The sequence below is a fragment of the Equus asinus genome, chromosome 29 (genome assembly GCF_041296235.1).
Source record: "Equus asinus isolate D_3611 breed Donkey chromosome 29, EquAss-T2T_v2, whole genome shotgun sequence".
Classification (NCBI taxonomy): domain Eukaryota; kingdom Metazoa; phylum Chordata; class Mammalia; order Perissodactyla; family Equidae; genus Equus; species Equus asinus.
In genome coordinates, this window is record NC_091818.1 from 17096319 (window position 1) to 17119610 (window position 23292).

Consider the following 23292-nt stretch of genomic DNA (forward strand, 5'->3'; position numbering starts at 1 on the left):
TTCAAAGACTCTTAGGCATTGGAATGCTCAACAACGAGGTCCGCAACTGTACAACATATTTCACGTCACCCCTCCTTATTGCATACTATCCCTTCTTTATGACTTTACTCCCAGACAAGTTCCTTATTGTTATACAGTTTGCTGATGCTGCATTTTCCATACATGTTTCTCCATTCCCATTCTCAGCTCTTGTCTGACGGGTAAAACGCCTGTCTACTTCTTTGAGTCATGTTCTGGTCACTTCTATGCATACATGATTGACTGTTTTCCCTATTCCTTGGGCTTCAAGAAAGATCTGGAAGCGTAATGTCATTTCTTTCCCCACTTTCCTCTGTTGGGTGATTGGAAGGGTGTTCCAGGATTGTTACCCAGATCCCCCTGGATCCTGCCTGGACCAATCAGATTCAAGTCGCTTCTGCTCTTGGGGTCAGAGATAGCTCCTGAGACAAACACGGTTTTGCATTTGCACAGTTTTTCTGAAAGCAGGGGTGGATTGTCAAACACCTGTATGGTCCCCTGGGAAGTAGGACTGCTGGTGTGGTATCATTTCTGAGTGACTAAAAATGCAGTTTTATTATTTATTAGATGTATAGGACATGATTTAAACCTCTCCAGTTATAGTTTTGATATCTAGAAACTATGCATATATGTTAATATATTTTATAATCTCTGATGGATGTACACCTTTTAGAGGTTGGCAATCCTGAGGAAGTGAGGTTATGTCTCAGAAAGGTCACTTTTAGTTGTTCCTCCTGTCTCTAGTTCTTTCTTCACATGCCTGGTATTTTCTGACTCTGGTCAACAGAAGGAAACACAGCTTTCCCTGCCCCATGAGGTCACAAAGCACCACTTCCCTATGAGTAGCACTGGGCCTGATGCTCACACTTGGAACGCGTGAGTCTGAGAAAATTACTACTAATAAAATGTTCTTTGAATACATACAGTGTTGGCATGCAACTATGCAACCTACCTGTAGATATTTTCCCCCTCCTTCCCAGAAGGATCTTTCAGAACAAAGGTTTATTCCAGCTTCCCTTTGTCGTACACACCCACAGTTTCACCCCACATCAGTTCAATAATCTATGACAAAGCCTTGCTTCTGTCCATCCAGCTGTGTCTCCTCTCGTGAGTGTGATCACTCAATAACATGACAACAGATTTTATCCTTGGTCTACTTATCAGTATTGCTACCAAGTCAATGCTCATCTCATCCTCTAGAATAAGTCAGAAACTGTTCCATTGCTAAAGCTTACTCTATACTCTCAGCTCTGGAATCTCAATCACAATTACAACGTTGGTGAGTCATGGGCAGAGTTTTAATAATAAAAGTTCCCACGACTGACGTGCCAGTGTGGGCAATCACCGAGTTCTTCAAACCTCATCCTGATGATGAATCAGCTTTTGGCTGTCTCGTGATTTGCTCTCTTCCTTCTCATTGACCCTTCACAGATCTGCTCTTCCCTCAGTCAGCCAGTTTCTCCCTCTGAAACTTTAGAGGAATTAACTGATTAATTCTATCCATGCCAGAAACTTTAACTTCTTAAACCAAATGTTTTCCCATCCTTGTTTTCCCATCCTTCTTCCTTCTTTTTCCTTCAAGCAACAATTACCCTCACGAGTTCTCTTGTACATGTTTTCCCTGGCTTTTACTAGTTAATCCTGCTTCTATAACACCACCCACTCTGTTGGTGTCTGCACTCTTCCATGACATCTTTACAAGCCCTGATTTTCTCTGAGGCTCTCACAACTTCTCTTGCCCCTCACCTCTATCACTCTCCGTAGTTGCTGTAGGAGCTGTCTCTCTCCCTCTCTTGTCCTTTAGAGAGTGGCCATCAGCTTAGCCCATATATCACTCAGATTTTTAGGAATTGTAAAGAAGTATAAAAGCTCAATCGCATCACTCGACTTTCGAGGGAATAATATCTCTCATCCATCTAAAACTATCACTTCTACAATGGGCAAACTAAAAAATAGCAAATTTGGATAACAAAAATATTCAGAACAAGACAAAAAAAATCCTATCATCATGACTTGAAATTACAATTGGAGACAATATAGCAGTGACCTGAAAGCTACTAACCATCTCTCTTCAGGTGGACGGGCCAACCAACACTCTGGTCATCTTCCCACCTTCAGCCTTACAGAGGATAGAAACTTCTGGGTAAAAAGCTATGGGCTATTAGAATTTGTTTTCTAACCACCTTTCCTGACCAATATTTGGTCCACTAATTCTTAAGTGAATGTAGACAGGAATTTCTGCCTCTCCAGAGCATTGGGGACCCCGTATAGATCTGAGGATGAACCTTAGCCCAACTCCCTTGCCCTGGCCAAGGCTGAGCCAAAATCCTCTAGCCCTCACTCCTTTGATCCTCCTTTGAATTGCCCGAGCACTGGAGATCCCAGGCAAACAGAAATTTAACATTCATAGCTTAGTCTTTAATGAAATATTTAGAAGACCCATGGTTTTCAGGAGCCTGTAATTTGGTTGAGGTGTAACTAAACTAGCTAGTAAAACTAGATGACTCCCAATAATGCTGATTTTATTGTACTTTATTTATTACTTAGTCACTTACTAAGAAAAAGTGACCAAAACTTCCTTTCTTACAGATTTAGGTAAGTTCTTAAGTATTGCTATCACACGTCTATACATTTAATAAAGTAGAGTTCATTTTAGTTGTAGGATTAATTTTAATAACGTCATATAGTTTTTAGTTCTGCACTTAGATCATTTTAAGTTTTGAATGAGACCGATGTATTTTTCAATGATATTTTACTGAATTTTAGAAATTAGAAGAAATACGTTTTACAAAGAATGTTTTCAAACCTGGAGGCTTTACAAAGATCTAGAGACATCTTTTATCAATCTTAAGAGTCTACTCATAAAATGTTCCATTCAGGGGGCCGGCCCGGTGGCACAGCGGTTAAGTACGCACGTTCTGCTTCTCAGCGGCCCGGGGTTCGCTGGTTCGGATCCCGGGTGCGGACGTGGCACTGCTTGGCAGCCATGCTGTGGTAGGCGTCCCACGTATAAACTAGAGGAAGATGGGCACGGATGTTAGCTCGGAGCCAGGCTTCCTCAGCAAAAAGAGGAGGACTGGCAGTAGTTAGCTGAGGGCTAATCTTCCTCCAAAAAAAAAAAAAAAAGTTCCATTCAGTCCCCATAGCTTAGCTTCTAAATTTACTTAAGAGTTGCATCATATTTTTGGTCCTTCTAGCCACATTACAAGTTCCCTGGTGGCAGGTAGCATCCTGCAGGGCCTTGAAGACAGGGAGCCGGCTCCTTTTACCCATTCAAATCCAGGGGTCAGTACAAGGTTTGGCACACAGAGAAACTCAATAAGTATTTTGTTTACTTTGCTCCAGTGCTCAATCAATTCATTTTTATTTTCTTTAATCTTATCTATAGTAGATAATAGACAATAACTGGGCAACAGATACTGTTATTTGTGGATGGCTTTGCTCAATTTGATGCATAAGCTAAAAGCAGGAGTAGAATCTTAGGACACAGAGACCAAGATGATATTATGAGCCACTATTATTTGGAGGGTAGCAGGGAGCTTTGCAAGCATCTTAAAGTCCTTCAGGGATAGGGTCTTGTCTTCTACTTAGTTGCTTATTTCCCTTAGAGTCTAACATGGCAATGCATACCCACTTACATATGCAACCAATTCTTGTTGCATGAGTGCCGCTTTCAGAGACTCCTATGTAGTGAATTTGAGAGCTGGTACAGCTCCCTGGAGAAGTCAGCCTAGAATGAGATTGGGGAAACTTTGACAACAGCGTAAGTTGATACCTTATTATCAGGAGTTGGATTCCGAGATGTGCTGCTTTTTGCCAGTTGGGTCAGCTTTGTGGCAGACCCCCTTCCAGTGTTAATATCTCTATGCGCTCCTCTCCGTATCCCCAAAGTCTGATGGCTTGATGATTTTGGATAATGCAAAACAATGGTTGCGCTTGGTCTTTGTCTGATTTGTGATTAGTTTTTCTTGGTTATTTTTGTACTTTTGAATTTCATCTGCCTCCCGAGACTTTGATGCTAGGCACATATTTTATTTATCTGAATTTTAAAATGCTACCATTCTTTGTGAGAAAAGATAAGTGAGTGGTGCTTTTTTTCCCCCCTGTGGAGCTGTTCTTTGTTTTATCAGTAATGCATGTGCTAGAGAACAGCTTTAATGGGATCTGTTCTGAGTGTGTGAAGGACATATGCAGATTGGAATTCACTCCTTCAGTGAATTTTCCTAAACTTGAGAAGATTTCGCCATCCTTTCTATACCCATGCTTTAGCCTTGCACGCTGTGGCAGATTGAATAACAGCCCCCCCAAAGATCTTCACGTCCTAATTCCCAGAACCTGTGAATGTTACATTATGTGACAAAACGGACTTTGCAGATGTGGTGAAGTTAAGGATTTTAAGATGGGGCGATTATCCTGGATTACCTGGGTTGGCCCCCTGTAATCACAAGAGTCCTTATAAGAGGGAGGCAGAGGGAGATTAGACTACAGAAGAGGAAAAGGTGACGTGATGATGGAAGCACAGATCGGAGTGATACACTCTGAAGTTGGAAGAGGCCACAAGCCAAGGAAGACAGGCGGCCACCAGACATAGAAAAGGGGAGGGAACAGATCCCCCCCTGAGCCTCCAGAAGGAGCCAGCCTGCTGACCCCTTGATGTTAGCCCCCTGAAGGTGGGTTCCGACTCCAGGACTGTGAGAGAAAAAGATTGTGTTGTTTTAAGCCACTGAGTCTATGGCAATTTGCTACCACAGCAACAGGAAACTAATATACATGCCATATATTGTAAGTATTCAACTAACTTATTAAATGCCACAGAACCCTAGAAGCTCTCATTTGAACAGGGTTTTAAATGCCATGTAGTCTAACAGCCCAAGTAATGTTTGAATCCCCATCATGACATCCATGGCAAGGATCACTGCATGGAGAGGGAACTATCTACCCAGCACGTGGTCCATTTCAGCTCAGATAGCTCAATTCGGTGGGATAAAACATATTACATAATAGTTCTTCCCAAGAGAACCTTGATGCAATGGAAAGAGAGATAGGTTTGAATCTTGAATACACCAGCGGTTTCTCATCTGCATGATGAGGATAAAAACATGTCCCTTGCAGGGTTGTTGACAGAATTAGAGATCCCAGTACAATTGGCCTGTCATTATTTTCCAATCTCCAACTCTATCCCATCCCTAGTGTAGAGGTAAGATACATGAATGAGGATAAGATTCATTGAGGGGTTCACAGCACCTGTGAATGGGAAGGAAAAGATAAGCACCCATATTCTTGACCAATTTCCCCAGACAGCTACCACGACTCACTGTGGGGGATGGCCCTCTGAGTGGTAACGTGCCAAATGATAACCTCTGTCCATTGACATTTAAAGGACGGTGTCTTTGTAGCCCAGTGCCCAGAGAATAGGTCAGGCTCAGGAGGAACAATTTGATGGTAAAATATACATATACAATCATCTTCACAATCTCTGAAGCACAGTGCACTGGCCTCTCTGATTTCACTGTGTCAGGATAGCGAGAAAATGGTCTCAGCATGCAGCAAAACCTTTTCCCTAATTCTGCCTTTCTCATCGTGTTGCTGGCCTACGTCAAATCCTTCAATAAAGGTCTTTACTTGGCTCTTGCCTACCTCCGCATTCCTCACTTCCTGCTCCCATGCACATATCCCCTCTATTCTTTCCACCATAGCAAATTGCCAGCAACTTGGCAAAGTGCCACCTGCACTCTCCCACACCTCCACCTGCCTGACACAATCTTCCTCCCCACCTATGTCTGCTGAGCAAATTCCCATTTCGCTCTCAAACCCATCAGTATTCCTGCATCACCTCATCCAGGACCTCTTCTTTTACTCATCCCAAGCCATCACCACCAAAAGACTGAATCAGAGCTCCTCTGTGTGTGGGTAACACCATGTCCTTGCTGCCATCATACTTATTTATATCCTGCTGTATTTGACGACTATTTGTCTCTCTCACATGAGTTTTTGAACTTTTTGAGAGCAGGGATGTTTTCACTTTTGTACCGCAAGTACTTTGCTCAGAGCTAGACAATGGAAGAAGCGCCATGAATGGATGCTGAATACAAAGATGAATGCTCCTGAGTTCTCTAGCCCTACTGTGCCTTTACTTACCTTTTTTGATCTGGTTATCTGTCATTACGTCACTAGTGGGGCTTGCCACACATCCATCCCACATGGTGCGTTAGAGTACCAACCTGCTCCAGATGCCTGGGCCCTTTCCAGGATGGCTTCTCCTGGGAGCAAATGCTCAAATTGACCTAGCAACCCCAGAACTTCCAAAAATGGAAACGATTTACCTAGAAAAAACAATGTAGAACGATCCTTTGAACTCTCTACACCAGTTAGCACTTCACAAGCTAGAATCTGGCCTCTGATTGATGTCGGGTGCTTGAATTACTTAACCCTGTCTCCCCTTTAATTAATTAATCACTTACAAAAAAGGCAAAATAATATAAATGATTATTTATTTATTGCTTTGATTCCCTTCCTCAAGAACTCTCTACACTAGTCCATATTTCAGTGCACGCCTGCTCTCTTCAATCATTTCTTGTTGACACAAGCTGATTTCTGAATTTGATATTTATTACAACCTACTTAATGTATTGCGCTGTGGGGTATTTTTTTCTTGATAGTATTAAAAAATAAGTGTTTATTCTGCCACAAGAATTGTTGCTAATTTTTTAATGCATATTTATTTGAATAATTTTTTTCCAAAAAATTAAGTTGCAAAGTCTTACATAATTCCTTTGGCTGCATCCTATGCTGAGGAGAAAATCTGCACAAAAGAGCGTCGCTGTGTGTGTGGAGAAAGTGGAGTAAATTTTTCCTTACACTTTCCAGCAAACGTCTCGAGTGCTTCGCCTAAATTAACTAATTCCTGAGGCTTGATTGTACTGTTGTTCAGCAATTTGTATCAATGCCGCTTCAGCAGGTATGACTTATTTAAGAGAGAGAAAATTGACCTGTCTCTTGAACTCATAGAATGAAAAACACAAATAGTAAATCCAGGACACATTTCACAGAAAACACCAGAGGAGGTGAAGAGCAACGGATGTTGAAAGCTGGTCTTTTCTGAGTGAGAAAATTTCGCCAGTTTCCAATGGAACACAGACCACCATACGACTACCCTCTTCTCCCTACCCACCACGCGTCTAAGTCCTCGGCCAATGACTTCCCTTAGAGATGCACAAATAACAATCTTTAGTTGGGCCTAAAACCAGACTTTCTTGCTTAAGCACAAGTCCTGGAGTGCCAGGCTAAGCAATTAGTTGCTCCTCAGCGCCTATACTTACCCACAAGGGACAAGGAGACAGCCCGCAGCTCTGAGGGAGATGTAAGAGGCAGGACCAGTCCCATTGGTTTCTACGACAAAATGACTTATGTACAGCACAAGTCAGTCATCTAAATAGAATGCTTGGAGGTTAATAAGACTTTTGATTCTCTTCCATGGAAGAATCTCTTTAGCCAAAGCACCAAATAAGGTTAAGTAAATACACAAAAGGCTGGGAGTAAAAATATGCTAAAATATAACAATCAAATTAGAAAATGGCAAAATACATAAACAGACACTTCTCTGAAGAGAATATACAGATGGCAAATAAGCACATGAAAAAGTATTCCACGTCAGTAGCCATTAGGGAAATGCATATTAGAAACCACAATGAGATATCACTACATACATGTCAGAATGGCTAAAATTAAAAAAAACAAATGCTTGCAAGGATGCCGAGAATACGGATCCCTCATGCCTGCTGATGGGATAGGAAACAGTACAGCCACTCTGGAGAAGAGTGTGGTGGGTTATTACAAACTGAACACATGCTATCATCAGATCCAGAAACCGTACTCCTGGACGTTTATTCCAGACAAATCAAAGCTTATGTTCACACAAAAGCCTGTACACGAATGTTTGTGGTGGCTTTATTCTTAAAAGCCAAAACCTGGAAATGACTCAGCTGTCTTTCTATGGTTGAATGGGTAAACAACCTGTGGTACATGTGTACCATGGAATAATACTCAGCAATAAAAAGGAACTTTGGACTGTTGATACACAGAACAACTTGGATAGCTCTCAAGCAAAATATGCAAATAAAAAATAATGCAAATTAAATTATGCAAATCAAAGCAAAAGGTTATATATTATATGGTTCCATTTATATAACATTCTTGCAATAATCAAATTATAGAAATGAAGAACATATTAGCAGTTGACAAGGGCCAGGGAGCTGGAAAGAGAGGGAAGTGGCTGTGGATATGAAGGGTACCCCAAGGTCTGCTTGTGAGGGAGCTGTTCTGTTATCTTGACTGTGGTGTTGGTCACACAAATCTACGCATGGGATAAAATTTCATTGAACTAAACACACACACACATAAACAAGTGCATGCAAAGCTGATGAAATCTGAATACAGTTGATGGAGTGTATCAGCGTCAATTTCTTGGTTGCGATAGTGTAGTATGGTTACCATGAGGGGAAAACTGGATGAAAAGTACACAAGATCTCTGTGTCATTTCTTATAACTGCCTGGGAATCTACAATTCTCTCAAAATCAGAAGTTAAAAATATTTTAATGTTAGAAGAACACTTGTGACCTATTGATAAGATTGAGGTTTTAGGTTGATAAACTTGCTCTTCTGAGAAATGGTCACCCTCGGGACATGTGGCAGATGAGTAAGAGGTTTAAGCGTAACTTGGGCTATTAAGGCAACGGATAACAGACTTGGACATCATCCCCAATTTTTCTTTTCTTCACCCTCTTCCTCACTAAGTCATCAAGTCCTACTTTCTGTACATTCCTTAAATCTTATCTCCTCCCTTCTTTCCACCACCGTTGTCTTGGTCCAGGTCATCATCATTCCTGAAATGGACTGTTCCAACAGCCTCTTGACTAGCTCTATGTCCCTTTCTCTTCTTCTTTTCAGTCTACTATCAGAAGAACCATAGGCTAGTCATCTTTCTTAAAAGAAAACTTGCCATTCATCTGCTTCACTGGCTCTCAGTTCTCTAGGATAATAATTCTTAAGCTTTAGAGAGAAACCCCAGCATGGCCAGACCAGTACCCACTATCTGCCTCTGTTACCTATCTCCTGCTTCCTCCCTCCCAGCACCTGATACTTCCAGGATTCTGAACTACTTGGAATTCCTATTCATATCACAAGCACTTATGCTTCCGTGCCTTTGTTCATGCTCTTTCCTCTCCTTTGAATGATCCATTTCACCCTCTTGTCTTCCAGGCAACCTCTTATTCTCTTGCAAAGATCCAATCAGATATCATCTTCTCTAAAAACCTCCCTTGAAACCCCTGGTAGACCATATCACTTCATTTTCTGTCTTGAACATACTGTTGAATTTATAACTTTGTATCTGTTGGTTTGCATGTCTATTTCCCTTCTTAGACTATGGACTCCTTAAGAACAGTTTCCATGTCCTTGCATCTTTTTCTCCTCAGGACCACACACAGTGTTTATCTAACAGTAGGCACTTAATAAATATTTGCTGAATTGAGTTGGGGAAAAACTGTGGAACTCCAGCAGTCTGATTGAATTGGCTGTGGTGATTTGGTGTCAGGAACGAGAATAAGAGCCGTGATTGATTGCACTGATGGCCCCAATTCACAGTCTTCCCTTTACAATGTGACTTTGCAGCTCCTCCCACCAAGAGGGGGAGTCTATTTCCCCACCGTTTCATTCTGAGATGGTCTTGCAATTTGCTTTTGCAAATAGAACATGACAGAAGTGTCAGTGTGCCAGGTCTGAGCCCGGGCCTTCAGCGACCTCATGTGATTCTGCTCCCTGTCTTGGAACCCTGCCCAGCCACTATGCGAATGAGCCAGGCTGGTCTGCTGGAGGACAAGAGACTGCATAAGGGAGAGCCCCGTTGTCCTAGCCAGGGTATGCCAGACAAGCCTACAGTCAGCCAAACCCCAAGACAGGCCAATAGAACTCTCTATCTGACCCGCAGTTGATAACAGATACATAAATGAGCATTGAGACCATCAAGACTACCCAACTGACTTATAGATTCATGAGCAAAACTAAGTGAGTACTGCACGCCACTGACATTTGATTGTTTTTGATACAACATTATCTTGGTAATAAATAATGATATGGAAATTAGTAACAGAAGTGGAACTCTGATGTAACCAAAATCTAAAATGGGCAGCACTGATTTTGGAACCAGTGAGTGAGTGGAGGATGGAAAAGCAGTAAGCATTCTGTTAGCAAAGGCTGGAGAAATGGTGAGGAAATTGTTTTGAAAGCTAGAAAAATGGCGATCAGTGTTATGTAGTAGCAAAACTACTTACAAAAGTGTCGCCCCTGCAAATTATACTAAGTTAAAGAAAGCAGTCACCAAAGGCCACATATTATATATCTCTACTTATACGAAATGGTCACAATAGGCCAATCAATAGAAATAGAAGTTGGGTTAATGTTTGCCAGGGGCTGGGGGAGGGAGTAATGGGGAGAGACTGCTGGTGGATACAAGATTTCTTTTTGGAATGTCAAAAATGTTCTAAAATTAGATAAATTAGATAGTGGTGATGGTGGCACAACCACTGAATTGTACAATTCAGAATAGTGAATTTTAGAGTATGTGAATTATTTCTCAGCAAAATAAAAGATACTTTATCTATTGATAGATCAATCAATCAATAGATAGATAAAGCATTTTTATATAATATATATGCATATATATAAATGATAAGAAGTTAAAAATGCGCCTAACAAATAAATGCTTGGATTTGGCTTCGTGGATTCCCCAGGCAGAATGTTGAAAGTGTTGGCGGGTTGCTTCTAGCTGCACATGGCAAGGTGCATAAGAAATAGAAAGAAATGAGGTGAAAAAAGAACATAAGAAAGAGATGAGGTAAAGAAAGAACTGGCCAATTGACAAGCAGAATGACTTGCTGGCTTGAAAATTAAGAGTTACTCATTTCCATTCTCTTCAAATAGCAAAAGATTCTCAATGTAAGATAGCCTGGGGGCACAGATCAAATCAAGGGTGTGGCTGTGTGACCACCTGTTAGAATCTCTGAAATAATTATGGTAGACTATCTTGTCTAGACCAAAGGACTTCTAAAATATTAATGGCATAATCTCACAAAAGCCTAATCCCAAAGTAGCAGCAAGTAAATCTACACAGCCATTTCTATAAAACAATTGTGGGTGTTGGCTTGGTCCAAGGTAGTGAATAAAATAATCAGATTAATTAGATGCCCACTACATTTTTAAGGAAGTTATATAGGCAAAAGTGCTGCCATCCTCGACTAAAGGGTACAGAGATTGTTCAAAATGTACAAAGGGCTCTGAGCATCCTACTTTCTATATGCAGAAGCAGGTTAAGAAACCCAGTCATCTGCCAACATGTGCTATTTCTTCAGATGTAGCCAAGAAGGGTGATTGAAAAAGAAAAACATCTCAGAGGGCAGAAGCAGGAGCTTGGAGGATAGAATAAGAACTTACAAAAATGGACCAAGGAAGCAGTCACAACAACCAGAACCAAGGTCTAATCAGGGAACACTCCCCACCCCCCAAGTTGGGGGACCTGGTGACATTTACCCAGTGAGATTTCAGAATTGCTATGGACCAGTTACTGCTAATGTCTTCCATTCTTTCTCTTTTTCAAAAAGAGTATTTATTGCAGTTGTCCTGCTCCTGCATTATCTTTATATGTTGGGAGCAAGTAATTTGTCTTTATATTTCATAGGCCTCCAAATCAAGAGGAGCCCCATTCAAAGAGCCACATGCACAACTGACATTGAGTTTGGTGCCATGATTGGATGAGATTTTCTTAGGCTTAGAAGGGTGTGACTATATTTTGCATGTAAGTGGGATGTGAGTTATTGGGACAGGAGGGCAGACTGCTGTAAATTGATTGCACAGATAGCCCCAATTAATAGCATCACTGTATCCATACTCTTTGCAATGTGACTTTGCTGCTCTTACCATCAAGAAACAGAGGCTAGTTCCCTACCCCTTGGATATAGCTGAATTTGCTATTTGCTTTGATTAATAGAATACTGTAAGAGTAAGGCTATGCCAGATATGTGCCTAGGTCTCAAGCCCTTTCACACTTCAACTTTCTCTTAAAATCCTGCTTCCACCATGAGAACAAGCTTGATGAGCCTGCTAGAGTATGAGAGACAAATGGCTCAGTTGCCACTGTTACATCCTAAACAACGACTATAGAAATTAACCAACCCCCAGAAGCAGAGCCACCTGGCCAACTTGCAGCTGACTGCAGATGCATAAAAGCACACATCCAAGACCAGATGAACCACAAAGCTGAGCCCAGTCTAAATTGCCAGACTGACGAATTGTGAACTAAGATAATGTTTGTGATTTTAAGCTACCAAGTTTGGGGTGGTTTATTAGGCAGCAATAGGTAAGTCATGCAATAGCTAACATAAACTGAGCACTTACCCAAAGGTAGGCATTGTTTTAAGCACTTTGCAGGTATTAGCTCATTTATTCCTTATAGGAACTCTTAAGCAGGTGTTTTTATTATCTCCATTTTACAGAGACTGAAACTGAGTTAAAGAGAGGTGAAATAATTTACCAGAGTCACCAACTAGTAAATAGTGGAGGCAGGATTCAAACTGAGGGAGTCTAGAGCTAGAGTCCAAGCTTTTAAGCAGTATACTATATAACGATTGCATTGAGCAGGCAGCTTGAAGACAAGGACCTTGATTTATCTGACTTGGTTTTCCCAATGCTTGGCATCAAGTAAGGGCTCAATAAACACTGAATTTCCCATTTGTATCAAAGCACATGAGCATATTATTAATTTTGATATATTACTAACTATAAGGACCCACTATGCGAAGAATAAACTTGAAATCCTTTACCGTCTATCTACAGAGTAGCCTACAACACAACTTTCTCTACCCCTTCCTCTCTATGTATACACTGTCCCTTAGCAATTGTCTGTGAGTACACTACTTATGTGTTCATGTATTCAGCAAACGTTGATTAAGTACAGATGGTATGCTAGGTACTGGTCTTGGTGCTTTTAATGCTTTAGGGAGGGCTCAATTCTCACAACTCTATAAAGTAAGTACTTTTTTTCCTCACTTACAAATGCACACAAGTATATTATTTTTTAGGATACCAGTACAGTTACAATAACAGAAGCAAAATATCAGTGACTTAAATCATAGGGAAATTTACTTCTCTCTTGTTTAACAGTCCAAACATAATCTGCCCATAGAAGGTTGGAAACTCCATGAGGTAACAGATCTGGACAATTTCTATCTTTATGCAACATTATCCTCAACCCAGAACTTTTGCTACATGGTCCAAGATAGGTGCATCAGTTCCAGCCATCACATCTAGATTCCAACCATCAAGAAGGGGAAAAATAAAGGGCAAATAGTAAAGTACTTTTCTTCTTTTTAAGGACATGACCTAGAACTTACTTATATTCCTTTTTTTCATGTCCCATAGGCCAGAACTTTGTCACATACCCACATCCAGCAACAAATGAGGCTGAGAATTATAAACTTTAGGAGAGCAGCCATGTACCCAGTTTTAAAAAATTTGTGTGTAAGAATGAGAGAATAGGTATCGAGGACAGCTCTCAGACCGTGTCACATCCAGGTCACAGAGCTGGAGAGTGGTGGAAGTGGGATTTCCATAAATGCTGGCCTGCCTCTAAAGCCTGTGCTTGGTCTGCTGTGCTGAGGTCCCACCCTCCTCTTTCCTGCTCCCTTGGCAAGCTGTTCAGGCTCCCAAAGGAGCACTGGCACTGCCTTCTGTTACAGTCATTTATGCAGACGTTTGTCTCAACCACTAGACTTCAGGACTCCCAGAGGTCACAGAGTTATTTTTGTCACCATTCTCGCTCCTAAGCCTCCACTGTAATCCTAATAATAATAGCGTGCAGGCACTGTGCCAGACCCTTCCCAGTCACTCATTTATCACCTGAAGAACGTCGTGTTGATATATGCCTTCAGAGGCCAGGAAACTGATGCCCAGAGAGATGAGGTAACCTGCCTGAGAATATGGCACCTAGGAAGTGTCCACATCGAGCTTTGAACCTGGATGGTTTCCCTCAGAGCCTCTTCTGCATTGCCCGTCCCAGATGACGCCAGCCACAGAGTGTCAAGACCTGCACACAGCCCTCCCGTTCACTCAGTAAGCCACTTAATTATGCTACTGGAGCTGCAACACTGGGAACTATAAATAAGAATTACTTTTTTGTCCTTGTTCTCCAAGATTTTCTGGGTTGGCTCTCTCGACTTTCTGAAAATTCGCTTCTCTCTCAGCTTTATGATGGGTGTCCTCCTGTCTCTGAGGTCCCCCTGTCTCCCTGGGAGCCTCTGTCTAGCCTCAGAGGCAGGTCTGCACAAGCGTATTCCCTGGCGTCTGCTTGCCCCACCTCCTGTCTCCCTCACAGAGCTGTGGACAGCCCCACTTTGGAAGCTTTGCTCTGGGCAAATCCCTCAGGAGTCCCCCTCTCAGTTGTGGGGCTTCTCCCGAGCTCTCTCCTGGGGTTTATCTGCCTGCCTCGGCCACTTCCTCCTTGGAACCATGCTGTCAGCCTGAACTGGTCATATCCGAAGTGGAACAGCTTACCTTTGCCCCTCCTCCAACCCCACCCCAAAACTAAAATTAAAACTTAAGCTGACCCCTGCTTATTTTCATTTTTACATCAGGGTGTCAATATTTTCTGTGTTACCCAAGCTCTAAACTCAGTAGTTGCCTCTGACTTACTTTTCTCCCTAGTCCACTGTCCCTTCCCCTCCTTTCACGGTTCCTTCCCTTCTCACTGTCTTGTTTCCCGTGTGTCAGACCCAGGCCACCTGTGCCAGGGCATCGACCTCTCACAGGCCTCTCTGCTGCCCCAGGGCTGGCCTCACGCTATGCATCAGTGTGTGCTGGGACTTGGGGCCTCTCTCCCAGCAGCTTTCTATGTCCCTCATGGGTTTCCAGAGGCTGGTACGCTGGCGCCCTGAGTCCCACCCCACCTCCTCCCCCTGGCTACTGCCCAGCAATCACTGCTGCCCTCTGCTCCCAGTGGGGGCAAGGCCCAGGCAGGGAAAGGCCAGGGTTGGGCACATATGCCCTGCAGGATCAAGTGGACCGTGGCTGCAGCCCTCCCTGAGCTGGGCAGGCAGCACTACAGAGCACTTGCTGGACAACTCGGCATAAGTGAGTCTCTCACCCACCTGTCTCTAGGAACCTAGCACATCCAGGGACAATGCCCTGAGGTCACTATCTGCCATGGGTTGGGGCAGTGGGCTGTGGGAAGGGAAGATTCGTGGCTCAACTTCCCCATCACCAGCCAGGGCAAAGTACACTGGTCCAGCAGCTGTCAGGGAGAGTCCAGCAGCTGGAGGACGGGCCCCTGCACAGTTTTAGGATGGAGTCCCCGGGCACCCATGGAGCACTGCACTTTCCCTGAGAGTATCCTGTGCCCAAGGCAGCATGATATTAAAGAGCAAACGAAAAAATCCATGATAGATGGAGAGAGTGTGGGAAAAAAAGATTAGCTTTCTATTTTAGGAACTTAATGGAACTTTTTCCCTGCTTTAATGGAACTGTCCCCTTTTTAACAAGGGACCCCACATTTTCGTTTTGTACAGGGCCCTGCATATTATCTCTAAAACACCCCTTCACTCTAACATGTCCTTCTCACTCACCGGGTAACCCAGCAAAATACAAAGCAGCAAGTGCTTTGGCCCAGCACATACGTGACTCCCTGCTCCGGACATCTGAGCATCCACACCATGCTCTCTCCCTATCTCTGTCCTTCATCCTGCTTGCCTTCCGGTGCTCATGCTGAGCTCCTGTTGGAAATGCCAGTCCTTGCCCGGTCCCACCCACTTCTACCCACCTGAATCCTGCTTCTCCTTCAGGGCCCAGCGGAATCCGCCTCCATGAGGTCTCCCTGGCTTTCTGGGCGATGAGCTCTCTCCTCTGAGTTCCTACGTCGCTCCACACATTTGTCTCTTTTATTGCCTTGTGTTTTTAGTTATCTGTTATGCATTTGCTTCTTTTCCATCTAAGGAGATTTCCTTAGGGGAAGTGCCTGGGTCTTAAAGGTTTTTGAATTCCGTAAATTTCAGGCAGAGTGATTGCACGCAGTCAACATACAGTGAATAGCTGTTGATTCTTAGAATACGTACAAAAGCAGGAACAGGCAATCCAGGTAGGGCACACAGTATCTGCAGAGGCGTGGAGGTGGCAATGAGTATGAGGAGTAGGAGGATGGTGCACAGAAAGGAGTGGAAACTCAAGGAGGTGACTTCCTGTCAAGTATTGGGGGTTCTGGTAGAGAAGTGGCAGCATTAAAGAAAATCACATTTCACTGTAACTAACAACCATGTCGGAATGGGTCTTGAATCCTCAGCACAATTTTGCATTCCCGCTGCAGTGGCCCCAGGTGCTGTTTTCATACATCGATCTCCCTAATTGTAACTCACTGCTCATTTGAAATGTGATTTGCAACTGCAGCCCACCGCCCAGAGTCGCGGGCTAGCGACAGCCTGCTCCTGGTTCAGACACAAGACTGCCCCCAACCCTGCCCACACTGCACGACCTGTCTCTCGGAAAGGGCCTCTGCGCCAGTATTTCACAAAAATATTTTGGGTAAAAGGTTCAGTTGGCTCTTTGTGATTCCAGTCAGACAGAGAGGATCTGAGCTCAGTGTGCAAGAAAGGGCAGAGGATCTGTAATTTTCCTCAAAACAGTTCTTGGCCAGAACTCTTGTCTAATTTGTATGATGCATTGCTCGACAGTGTTACGAAACACCACGCTGGCCTACAAGGCTAATTTATGGAAATTACAAACATGCATGGATTGGATGCTTTTTTGCAATATGAAATGGTTTGACGGTTTGAATTTTTGTTGGCTTTTTAGTCCCCGAGGGATGAGCGAGCCCAGAAACTTCCTCACATTCCTCTACATCAGAATCTTGCTGGTCTGCGAGTCCAAAGGCAGCGAAGCCTTTGAAAATGCCTCCTGCACTCTGCTCAGCATTGCATTTCAAAGTTTCTTTTTGATGATTTTATTTTTGCGAGACCTTCAGAATACTGTTTGTGAGTTGGCTGTTTTGTTCATCTCGCTTGATATTTCACTAACATCTCAATAGACAGTACTTTCAGCCAAAAGTACCCTGAACTCAGACATCACTGAAATCCTTAACGAAAGTACATTAAAATCAGCCTTTAGGGTCCAACTTAAATCACTAGAAACACATTTACACTGTAAAAAAGTCTAATTGAAAGGATTTTCTTTTTTCCAAAAATATATGTAGTTATCTGATCTTGAGGCCCAAGTATATTCAACACCACCACATCCAGGGGTATCTTTATAATGAAGCAAATGGCTGCTTATCTGCTTAGCTTTGGGATAAATTTTATTTTTTTTTCTAGGTATGATACAAACTACTAAAGATTTGTCTATTAGGAAATGAGGATGATGCAGTGGGTTTTTCTTAATTTAATATGTAAGTAATTGCTATTTAAGTTAATATTTAAATAGGTCCTAGGTACTCCTGTTATTTCAAGAAAAGTAGTCTATCATCAATCTTTGTCCAAATGAGGAAGGTTACTAAACAAGAAAAATATAATTTTTGCCTCTTTAATCCCTTCTTCAATCCTAGAGACCATAAAAACGAAAGCAAAATTGCTTCTTAAATTCATGTATTACCCTCTCATCTTCTTAAAAATTTCAGTCACTTTCTTTCCTGAAATCTTCCTGTAATTAAGGTTTGGAATATCTTACTTTTTATTTATTCATTCATACAACAGACATTTTCCCTGAGAATTCTCATTTCTCCATTCTAATTTTGGCTTTGCAAGCAAGCCTGCTATTTATTTCTGGGACTGATCGATGTCTCTCAGTTTAATCCTCAAATAGTTATATGCAAACACCCAAAGAGCACAAATGTAGCAGCCTAACTATTTAACTCAAATTCTAAATCACTAGTTATTCATGTTAATGGTTATAATGAGTTTTTAAAGCATATATTACCATTATTTAACATGCGTTAAATACGGAGTTCAGCGTCTCTTTTCATCACTAAATTTTAGAAACCACTAGGATTAAAATCCCAGCAAACTATTTTGGGTGACCCGTGGGGTGTGACAGGGCAGCTGTCCTCCCTTCTCGTGCCTTTTACCTCCTTTCTTCTTCAACGTTCTCTTGTGTAGAGTAAACAGCAACAAAGGATCCAATGAAATTTATCTTCTCCAATTTTTCCACATCTTGTCCTCATACAGATGCAGGTCTAACTGGCAAGATCATAGACATGATGACCATTTTCTGATAGGAGAGCTTGTGGCACCAGGGGTACTCTCCACTCCTTATACACACACACACGCACACACACACACATATCCAGGCGCTGTTACTGCTCTCCAGTCTCATGCCTTGTGAAACTGCCCCAGCTGTTTATGCTGGGAAAGCTGGGGATATCTGTGGGCTTACTCTGCAGCAAGTCAGCTCATTCCGACAGTGAAAGACTGGAAGTCTGGACTTCATATTTGGCTTTGTGCTCCTCCCCTAAGGAATGCACTGTCACCAGAGTCTGCATCCTGCCCACTGCTCTCTCCCACTTACCTTGCTTCATACAGGCCGCTGCCAACCCAAGCCATCAGCACAGAGTAGAAGAGCTGCAAACACTGGGGGATGGGCTCAGACCACTGGTGGAGCCACACGTGTGGAGGACGCAAGTCATTATCCAAGAAGACTCCATGTCCTATTGCTGCTTCCCCTCTCCCTTTCCTGTTCCTAGCCAGGATCCCCACATCCTGACCTGGTAGGACCAAACTTTTCACTTTCCTTAACCTCTCTACTCAAGCCATCCTTTACCTGCCATCTGTCCCAATCTAAGCTTCAGGAATCTCATTCGCTTCCTGGAAGGAAGCTCTGAATAGACTATCGGAGTCCCTCCTGCAGATTCACCTCCAATTCATCGTCCTTTCCTAAATTGTTGGTCTACAGGGTAGTAATTATACCTGTAACTCAGGAAAGAATCTCTTTGTCAGATGTACCATCATTAATGCTCAGTTATAGACAACAGCAGTGGAAGGCTATTTGGAGTCTGGGCATTTGTGAGGACCATCTAGCTCCAATACCTTTTATCTCAGTTATCTGGCCACACAGATGTCCCATTCTGTCTGACTCAACAAATGCCCAACATTTGTAGTAAGTCAGAAAGGATAATCTTCCTAATAGCGATTCTTCCATCAAAGGCTGCCTGGATAACAGACAAACATTTTGGCTTTTGCTATATTAGGCTTTCCTTTTTGCTTAAGTTGTCTTCTAAAACATATTACCTAAACCAAACACTGTAACTGAGATTTTTACTCATAGAATTAGCTGCCCCTCCTGCCTGCCTGACCACCAAAGATTCAGTGGGAAGTTCTCTCCATCAATGTCAGAAGGTCTTTTGGATGTTCTTTGGGCTGTTTCCAGTGCCATTCCAAAAAGCATTCCTTCAGGAATGTAATAGAGGCCAGATTTGATATTCAACAGTGCAAAGACTTCCCTTTCCTTCCTGCCAACTTGAGGCATCTCAATAGCTTCAAAGGACAAGAATGTTCATTAACTGCCAAGACTGAGTGAATCAGACCAAAAGTCACAGTAAAAATTATGGAGGAAATAACAGGCCATGAACACCCAGTACAAAACAATGGTCATTCAAAGTGTAAATTTCATGGCGTTTATGTTACAAAAGAAACAAACAAATTGGTAGAGATGTTAGCCCCAAAGAAATTAGTTTGGAATTTAGGAAGAAAGTGTGACAAGTAAATTTAAAGATTTTAACAAAATTTGGCATTTTTATCCAAAGCACAAGTCTTGCATTTCATCAAACTTCTCCTTAGAAGATCCTAAAATGTTCCATTAGGAATATAGTGGAAACTTGAACTATTGTTTTTGGCTTGTTTGCAAGCAAGTAATAAATTTGCCTTTGCTTGGCTGGTACCTAGACTGTTGTCATTATCCATGACATTGTATGGACCTAAATTATCTGTCATTTTGTTTTTGCAAACTAATAGTTATAAGAAAATCTCCTCCTTTCCACTTAGTGAGTTACTTTATTTTTGGTCTGTCCTTTGGTATGATTCCAGCTCCAAGGGAAAAGGAGTTGAGAAACTCTTAGGAGATTGACATGAACAATGGATTACAGTTGGCAGATAGAAGCTTGATAGAGCCCTGGAAAATCAATAAAAAAATGTTGGTTAAATATCTTAAGTACCATTATCATTCAAAATCTGCCCCAATATAATGCTAGTAATGATCCAAAATGTGGGACAGTTTTGTGGGCATTCCTCTCCCACTGGTCATCCAGCATTTCAGGGCAGCCATGCTTCGGAAGATGAACTATCTTGTATCTGACTGACATGTGATCGCTGGTCTATCACATGGAGAGAAAGGTTTAGGCCAAAGTGACTAAACTGGTTCTCATTAAGACAGCAACCTAGATTATGAGACAAACTATTTAGCGTCCTAATATTTACCTTGGAGTCCCAAGGCCAGCGAGTCCAGAGCCTTGTTCTGCTGCATGCTGCTCAGGGGATGTCACTCCCAGAACCAAGTGGGGGCTCATGATGGTGATAAAAAGAGAAAATTATTGTAAAAACATTTCAAGAGCTCCAATCTTTTGCAAGACTAGAATGTGAAGCAAGCAAAAGAAGAAAGCTTCATGTCTGTCAGACAAAAGCATCCTGATCGAGAAGAAAAATGGAAAGTTTAACTCCAGATTAAGACAAAAGACAACCAGGGCCAGTGATGTTGCCAATCAAGGAAGGAGACAGGGAAAAAATGTGGGCAAACACCACCAGCAAATAGAGAGTGACCTGGATGCTCCAGGACCTCCAGGTCGAAGAGCCATGCTCCTCCCATGCCCTGTCTTCCCTCTGTCTGTTGGGGGCTTCTTTCTTTAAAAATATCATTTAGTTAAAACTTTAAAATATCTACAAAAAACTGAGAGACCCAATGGAAAAGGTCCATCTACAAACGAGACCCCTACCCTTTCAAGGTCCTGAAGAATGCCAGAGTAAGTGGTAGGAGCCTAGAAACCGAAAGTAGCATCAGTACTGGGGAGAGAGTTGTTGAAACAGACCCTGAAGTGGGCATGGGAGTATCCTAGAAATCATGCAATTGGCTCTAAACTTAGAAATAAGGAAGGAAAGAGATTTGTTGAAGATCGCACAGTTACCACTAGAAGCCTAGTCTTCTGACTTCCTCCATTACGAAGCACTACCTCTCCAGGACTCAGATTTCCGAGGAATAATGAGGCTAATGGAATTAGATAACTCATAACCCAATTTCTCATTTCTCAGTGAGATCAGGAAGGGAAATATGAATTCAGGATGTATGTGATAATAAGATAGGGCAGTTCAGAGGAGAACAAGGGTACACAGGGGCTTGCACTGATATCTATTAAGGAGGTGACTTCTGTCCAGGGTCTGGGAAATCTGCACAGGTGTGCAGGAAGGGCTGAGAATTATAGGCGGGTGTGCAGGGGATGACCACAAAGGTCAACGAAGCGCGCAAGATGAACCTATTCAGAAGTGATGCTGAGAAATGGATTATTTACTCAACCCAGGTCAAAGGCTCTTCATCTCCCCAGTTTTATGGGGTTCCTGCTGTGTAGTCACACAAAAGACAGCCCCAGAGAGAAGGAGGGCTTCACAGGTCCTGATAAACACTGCTCGCAGCAAATATTGGGTATAGGCTTCTGTGAGCTGGGATTTTGAGAATCTGGTAGACTTTCCCTGGATTACCAATTAAACTAGCTTTAATTATTGAGAAGCATGTATGCATATATTAGCTACGTCTCTGGATACAGGTTACAGAAATAATTAGAACTACTTTTCATCCAAAAAAGGGGGAAAAAAAATTTACTATCAGTATGCAAGCCACCCTGTGGAACTCAAGGTCAGAAAAGCCTCAGGCTCCAGTGAGGGATTGGGGGTTGCCAGAACTCTCCACGTTCCATGCCAGCTCTGTTCTGTAGATCACTTCATTCTTCTCTCTCTGCACTCAGACTGCCTCTGCCTGACTGTCCATACTGGGTAGGAGCCGGCCACCTTCAAAGTTCCCAAATCCACAGATCCCACCACAGCCATAAGCAGATTCTGATTGGCAGGTCCGAAGCCCTAATGCCAAATACCTGGAAAAGAGAATGTGCTCATTCCAACTAGGTTCTAGAGTCCATCCCTGGCCTAAATGGCTATATCCAGGGAACGTGGTGCTAAAGAGTAAAGTGGAGCTGAAGGTTGAGCCCATGATTCTCAAATAAAGAGGTGGTGGTAGGGCCCCAAGGCATCTATCAGGTACTCATTAATGGAATTTAAAGCTGGGGACCTCGGAGAGCTTCCAGGCCAACAAGCCACGTTGTAAATAAACAATCTGAGGCTCCAAGAGGTGAAATGCTTGCCCAACTTTACAAAACTTAGAAATTGCAAAGCCAGAATTAACCCGAAGTGCCTCTGCTCTGTCATTCATTAATTCAACGCATGTTGACCTACAGCTTGCCAGTTTACACATGTCAAGTCCTTGGCCAGAGACTGGAAATAAGACTGTGCTGCAAACCAGGCAGGATCTCTCCCTTCCTGGAGTGTACAAACAGGTAGGGGAAAGAGCACACAAATAAATAAAATTATAACTCTGGGCAATGCTAAAAAAGCTAAACAGTGCCAATTCCCATTTTGCTGTTTAGTATCTTTGGCCAGGTCAAAAGAGCAGCTCCCAGCATTGGCACTACGAAGAGAAGCTCATCTAAAATCAACTTTGACGGGAGTGACAGCACCAAGATGGCAACATAGGAGGCTCCTGACTTTGCTCCTCTGGTGGACACACCAAATATACACATACACATAGATCTATTCCCTCTGAGAGAAAGCCAGAACTAGTAGAGTGACACCTACACATTGGACAGCAGAGAAAACATTCCCATCAAAATAGGTAGAAAAGGCTGAGACACGTTCTTGTCATAAACTACACCTTGGGCACAGTGACATACAATCGGAGGAAACCAACCCTGAGTTTCTCCTTGAGGAGCAAAGGGTTTGGACCACACATATAGAGCCCCAACTTTTAAGCCTGCCACCCAAAGGACAGGCCCCCACGAAGAAGCTGTTGTTAAGTGGGTGTATAAGCACTCCCTGTGGCTATCCCCCCAGGCTCAGTGCAGAGGGAACAGGCAAAAACAACCCATCTCCCAGGTTCTCCCTGGAAGGGATTTGACTGCATAATTTCCCAGCTGCTGCCTGAGGGGCCAGCTTTTCATC

At 42.7% G+C, this 23292-nt stretch overlaps 1 long non-coding RNA gene across 1 annotated transcript; it reads right to left on the reverse strand.

Annotated features, from left to right (window-relative positions):
* Positions 1-2516: 2516 nt before the first annotated feature.
* Positions 2517-18376, reverse strand: LOC139042488 (uncharacterized). The gene is made up of 3 exons (XR_011499239.1): positions 18171-18376; positions 15882-16212; positions 2517-3032 (listed from the first exon to the last, which is right to left on the reverse strand). It is a non-coding gene; the product is annotated as an uncharacterized lncRNA (long non-coding RNA).
* Between the last annotated feature and the right edge of the window lie 4916 nt (positions 18377-23292).